This window comes from Leopardus geoffroyi, chromosome B1 (assembly GCF_018350155.1).
Source record: "Leopardus geoffroyi isolate Oge1 chromosome B1, O.geoffroyi_Oge1_pat1.0, whole genome shotgun sequence".
NCBI classification, from domain to species: Eukaryota; Metazoa; Chordata; class Mammalia; order Carnivora; family Felidae; genus Leopardus; species Leopardus geoffroyi.
This window is the reverse complement of record NC_059327.1, coordinates 71,678,411-71,684,800: the sequence shown is the minus strand read 5'-3', so window position 1 is coordinate 71,684,800 and position 6,390 is coordinate 71,678,411. Positions and strand designations below refer to the sequence as shown.

Genomic DNA, 6,390 nt, shown 5'->3' with positions numbered 1-6,390 from the left:
GGAATGAGTTCTGAAGACCTAATATACAGCATGACTACTGTTAAGAATAATAATGTGTTGTATACTTAAAATTTGCCAAGATCTTAAGGGCTGTCACACACATATGCACACACATACACACAAAAGGTAAATATTAGAAGTGATAGATATGTTAATTAGCTTGTGGCAATCTTTTCATAATGTATACATATATACATACATCAAAACATCATCTTGTACGCCTCAAATACATGCAATTTTAATTTAACATTTGTACCTCAGTAAAGCTAGAGAAAATGGTTTTGTCAACTTAAAAAAATAAATTAAAAAAGTTTATAAATACTTTCCCTTTTGTGGTTTTGTGCACCACATGAATAAATTTCAACATAATTTATATATATTCACGAATATAAAACAATCATAAAGTTCTAGGCAACCACAACACGAAAATCTGGCAGTTTAGTTTAAATGTATAAGGACAAATAACAGAATCAAAGGGATTTGGCTCATCTCTGTGTAAAAATCATTACAGTGTAAGGCACAGGCTGAGCCAGCTTCCGGGCAATTGGCACTCTCAGTGGGAAGGGTCACAGTGTTTCCCAGGGAGTAAGGAGTTTGCATCCTGGAGTCTGGGACAAGGTGATGTCAGGGCTGAAGAAAATATCAGTCTCAGGAAGTAGGTAGAAACCAAACTTAGGATCTGGCAGGAAAGCCTCGTATCTTCGAGATAGGGGCCGGGAACCTAGAGATTGCGAGGCAGGAAAGATCTGGGAGTTAAACGTGTCTTGGGGTCCAAAGCATTTTAAAAGCAGGGTGCCAATGTGTATGTGCAGTGATGGTTTTGAAACATGTGTGTTTAAGGATTTTGCATTCTCAATTTTAAATATAGAGCAGGATATAAAATAATAAGGTGGTTATAATTCCTTGATGCATTAGTAGAACTATTTCTGCATCCAAAGCACCATATCTTTTAAGCTTGTTTAGAAAATTGCAAGGGTGGTCTTTGTCCACATGGCCAAAAAGAAATGTAACATCAGATGTAAATTTGAGTCACATTAAAATAGGGAAATTTTAAATGAAAAAATGTCTGGTAGCCACACTTCAAAAAGAAGAAAGAAACAGGGTGCAACAATTTTAGTAATATGTTTTATGTAACCAAATATATACAAAATATTATCATCTCAATATGTAATCCATGTACAATATTATTAATGAAGCATTTTATATTCTTTATATCTTCCTGAAATTTTGAAATCCAGTGTGTATTTTATACTCGCAGTACATCTCAATTCAGACTAGTGTTAAAATTTTATATGTTAAATATTTTAAGAGTCTATTTGAGCAGCACCTGGGTGGCTCAGGCTGTTGGGCATCTGACTCTTGATTTCAGTTCAGGTCATGATCTCGCAGTTTGTGAGTTCAAGATGGTGCGGAGCCTGCTTGGGATTCTCTCCCTCTCCTCTCTCTACTCCTCCCTGTCTCTCAAAATAAATAAGCAAACTTAAAAAAATTTTTTTAAAGAGTTTATTTGAGCAAAAATCCATTCCAAGTGGGCAGTACTATACTGGCAGTGGTTAGGAGCACTCCACTGACTGTGATATCAGGGAGAGACTTTTCTAGAAAAAAGGTGGAAACAAAGTAAGGAAAATTTTGAATGGCTAATAGTTTAAAGTATAGATGGCTGTTTGTGATTGGTTGTCTTTGGGTTTCAATTTCATAACCCTGAGGCATTTTCAGGCTTAGATTTTGGGTTGCTTATGTAGACTTACATGGCCTTAGAGCCACATCAGTCTAATGACCTCCTCATTTGGTTAATTTAACACCAGCCCCGCGTGCCTTGGTGGCTCAGTCGGTTGAGCATCTGACTTTGGTCAGGTCATGATCTTGCAGTTTGTGAGTTTGAGTCCCGCTTCAGGCTCTGTGCTGACCGCTCAGAGCCTGGACCCTGCCCCCGATGTTTGTCTCCTTCTCTTTCTGCTACCCCTCCCCCCCACCAAATAAACATTAAAAAAAAATTTTAAACAAACAAATAAAAAACACCAGCCACTTTTCAAATGCTCGATTGTCACTCAAAGCTGATGGCAATTATCAGACTGTTCAGGTCTAGCTACACAGGATACTGACTGCATCTTCTATAAAAAGTGAATAGTCATAATGAAATATTTGATTGTTTTGTTTCTTCCTTGCCAGCACGTTGAATCGTACCTTGTTATTTATAAAAACAAAACAGGGGGCTCCTGGATGGCTCAGTCATTTAAGCATCTGACTCTTGATTTTGGCTAAGAATACGATTTCATGGTTGGTGAGTCTGAGCCCCACGCAGGGGGGAACCTAAAAGTGGGGAACCTACTTGGGATTCTCTCTCTCCTTCTCTCTCTGCCCTGTCCCTGCTCTCCCTCTCTCAAACTAAATAAATAATATAAAAAATATAAAAATATAAGAACAAAACAAGAAAAGTAGCTGAGTAGTTGAAAGTGAAAGTCATGTGATAAAGAAAAAAGTATATGTATGCTTATACTTCCTATTTTAATTTATAATATGCAGTTTTGAATAGAGCCTTTTCTTTTAAACTTAAACACTCTGTGTACTACAACATAATAGAAATGGTGATAAGAAGAGTAATGAAGGAAAATGAGTTCTATCTGAGAGATTCTTAGAAAAATATTTAAGGAAAGAGAAATTGGACCTTTTCATAAGTTGCTAACATTAGCAACTTAATGTTAAAATATTATAAAGATTATAAGGAACCTTGCATTTCCACTTGACAATTCTTTTGCAAGTTTTGCGAAAGAAGCAATTATAAAGTACTAAGCAGCACCTATTATCTTTTGACAAAGACTATAAAAATCTAGTTTATCGTTCAGTTACCACCCACATTCCATTTCTCCTCTTCATTTGTATTCTTGTTAAATGCTGCTCTTTCCCTGTCAACGGAGCCTATTTTTAACACCTGACAGGAGGATTATCAAAGTACTAAGTGAAAATGAATAATGCAAAAGATAACTACTAGCAGTTTTGCACACCTGTGGACACATGAGCAATTTTTACTTCACTTGTGCTCAATAAAATCCCCTGAAAGGTAGGAGTTCTTCAGATTTCAGTGGGAGAAAATGTGCCTATCATACGGAGCTCATGCTCTCCTCTTTCGTGCTAAAAAGGTGTTCCTGATTTATAAATTTTGGGGGATTTAAAGCTGTTTATATATAGCTCATTGCATTTGTTAACATGTAAATCCCTTTTAAAAGTTCTTTTAAAAATAGCATTAAAACTGTAATAAAAGTTACAAAATTCTTTCAGCATACGTTTCTTTAAATGTTGTACTGTACTGTAACAGTTATTTGAACTTGGCATGAAAAAGTTGAACAAAGAGGTGATCAGAATCCCTGCAGCCCCTCAAACTCACACAAAAAAAATCTACATGACCAATGGCATTTGGGGAGCAATACTACAGTCACTGGGTACCCCATGTGCCCAACACTGTTTTGAACATTTTGCATGTGTTTATTTTATTTTATTTTATTTTATTTTATTTTATTTTATTTTTATTTTTAACTTTATTTTAATTTAATTTAATTTTATTTAATTTAATTTAATTTAATTTTATTTTATTTTATTTTATTTTATTTTATTTTATACTTTCAAACTGTATCCAGCTTTATTAAAGATGCTTTTCATAAACAATCATGGTATTTCAGGCAGGGCATAGGGAGACAACCGCTAACAGTATACAACAACTTTTGGGTTGCCTGTGTGGGTCAGTCGGTTAAGCATCTAATTCTTGATTTCAGCTCAGGTTATGATCTGACAGTTTCTTGAGTTCGAGCCCCACGTGGGCTCTATGCTGACAGCGTGGAGCCTGCTTGAGATTCTTTCTCTGCAACTCTCTTACTTACATTCTCTCTGTCTGTCTCAAAATAAATAAGCTTAAACACACACACACACACACACACACACACAACAGTACACAACAACTTTCAAATTCCCTTCTTCAATGGACTACCAAAATCAGAAAGCCTCTATGAAATCCACTGAAGTCTTCATTTGATGTTCTGAACATCAAAGTGAAGGTTGACATTTCACATGTAACATGTTGTTTAACCACTTTTCACAAGTGGGTCCTGACTTTCAGGAAGTGAAATGAAAATGGCAGAATTACCAAGATCCACAAGCTAAAAAAGAAATGGTTTTAAGAGATGCCATCTCCGTGGTGACACTGCAAAGTCCAGATTGCCTGGTGTGCTGGGGACCACTTCCTGGGCTCAGGTTCCAACAGGTCTTTGGGTTTAAGGGAGTCAAGTCTATGGTGAAGGCAGAAAGGGAAAAGAAGTCATAAAAAATTGAGGAGGAAAGCTGGTAAACGCAAGTAAAAAGGACCAGCCAGATGTCTGAGGCTGGACACTCCCCTTGCGTGCTTTTGGCTTCTGTAATCTTGCTTGCCAGCAGCCAGGAACTAAAAGCTTGACTATACTAGTCCTGCCCAACCCGGAAGCAAATATAATAACAGATCAGTAAAACCCGAGCCAGAGGCTAGGCCTTTGAAGGTAACTCTGCCGGCCAGCAGCGGTGCGAAATAAACAGTCTTTTCTGATTTCCTGAGTGTGTGCTTCTTGTCCCTTCCTGGGCACCAAGTATTTGCTGTAACAAAATGAATTTCAGTTTTTCCACACCACAGGTGTTTGTGCCAAGGTAGCTAATGTGTGTCAACATCAAGGAATCCCCCACTCCTGGGAACCAAGAGGAAGTTTCTCAAAACTATAAGGCAAAGGCGTTTCACCCCTGTATCAATCCAGCTTCGGAAATATTCTATTAGTGACATGGGCCCTTTCCCCAAACAAAATGAAGCTTTCTGTATACTACCAATATAGTTCAAAAAAAAAAAAAAAAAAAAAAAAAGAGAGAGAAAGGAAGGAAGGAAGGAAGGAAGGAAGGAAGGAAGGAAGGAAGGAAGAAGGAAAAAGAAAATCCTGCATTTTTATAAAACTTGATGAAAAATAGTATTTCACCAGGAGTAAACAGTTGTCAAAAATGCACACACTTCACTTGGCGTCTCCAGGACCCTCACCTCCCTGTGCCTGGTCTGTTTGGGCATCTCTGTTTTCCGCAGGGTTGTTAACATCCTCACCAGTATTTGCTTTTCCCTTTTCCTCTTTGAGTACCTTCTCTCCTTTCTTCATAGGGGTCTTTTGAGGGTTGGGCTCTGGCTTTGGAGGCACAGAGAGCCTTCAGACCTTTTCTGTGGCTCACCCTTCACCTTGGCTTTCCTTCTGCTAGCATCCCCTTCAACGATTCTCTTAGGTATGGTGGTCGTTACAGGGGGATGTAGGTGCTGGTTGCGGGGACGCAGTGGCCCTCGGTTTTACCGATCCGGGGTCGTTCTTGCCTCTTCTTCACACAGCTCCACCTCCATTTTACTTAAAAGGAAATGGAGCACATAAAGTTTGGGTAATCTGCCAAAAGTCAAACAGAGAGTGAGTGGGAGAGCTAATAATTATATATGGTAACTAGGTGCCAGAACCTTCGCTTCTAAGCAGAACGTTCTGATGCCTAACATGTTATAGGCAAGCAAAGCAGTTGGCAAGGGGTGAGCTTCTGATGAGAGTTTTAACATTAGATTATTATCTGTCAGGTGATAAAGTTCTAGTTGGACAAGTGTGCAAGGAGCGTGGGGGAGATATGACAGGTGGTTTTAGCCCTATACCTTATGACTAATACTGAAAGGCAGGATTTGGAGGGCTGGGGCACAGGCAGGTGACAAAAGCAGGTCCAGAGAAAGAACACGTGATAAAACGCAGCGTAGGTCACAAAGCGACAATCATAAGGATAGAACAAGAGGATCATATATGTAGTAGGAGAGATGTCGTGATAGCGATCAGGCCTTCTAAGTATGAAAGGCTTATGCTCTGCCTGAAAACCAGATTTGCCTCAAGTTTTCAGGTTGTGGGACTGTTTAATTCCAATAGTATGCTTTGATGGGCCATAAAAGTAGGGATAGAAAGTCATTTACTGTACCTTTCCATTAAGGCATTTTCTAAGAGTGCGGACTCCTTGGATGTGGAGAGAACCCTCCGAACGTGGCCAACCTCGCTCTCATGCTCCTCACCTCTATCGACTAGCAACTTCATTTTATTTGTAGCAGTTGTTGACTAAAAGAACTTTTACTGACTTTCCTTCTCAAGTCTTGTAACGAGGTCTGCCAGAAATACAGGAGACCCTGGTTTCCCATCCTAGTTTAGGTCTGTGCTTCCATTGTACCTGGGCATAATCCACTGCCATTCTTCTGTCTGATAAAATTTTGATGGCTTGTTCTCTTGTCAAATAGATTATGAAACAATGCATGTCCAAAACTGCATCTCCATCCACTCAAATCCCTGGCAGCCAGGCTAGAGCTTTGCCAGACGGCAGGAGTTCAGG

At 38.9% G+C, this 6,390-nt stretch overlaps 1 pseudogene; it reads right to left on the bottom strand.

The window, feature by feature from the left end:
- Nucleotides 1-4,888: 4,888 nt before the first annotated feature.
- On the bottom strand, nucleotides 4,889-6,101 carry LOC123596381 (annotated as a pseudogene).
- Between the last annotated feature and the right edge of the window lie 289 nt (nucleotides 6,102-6,390).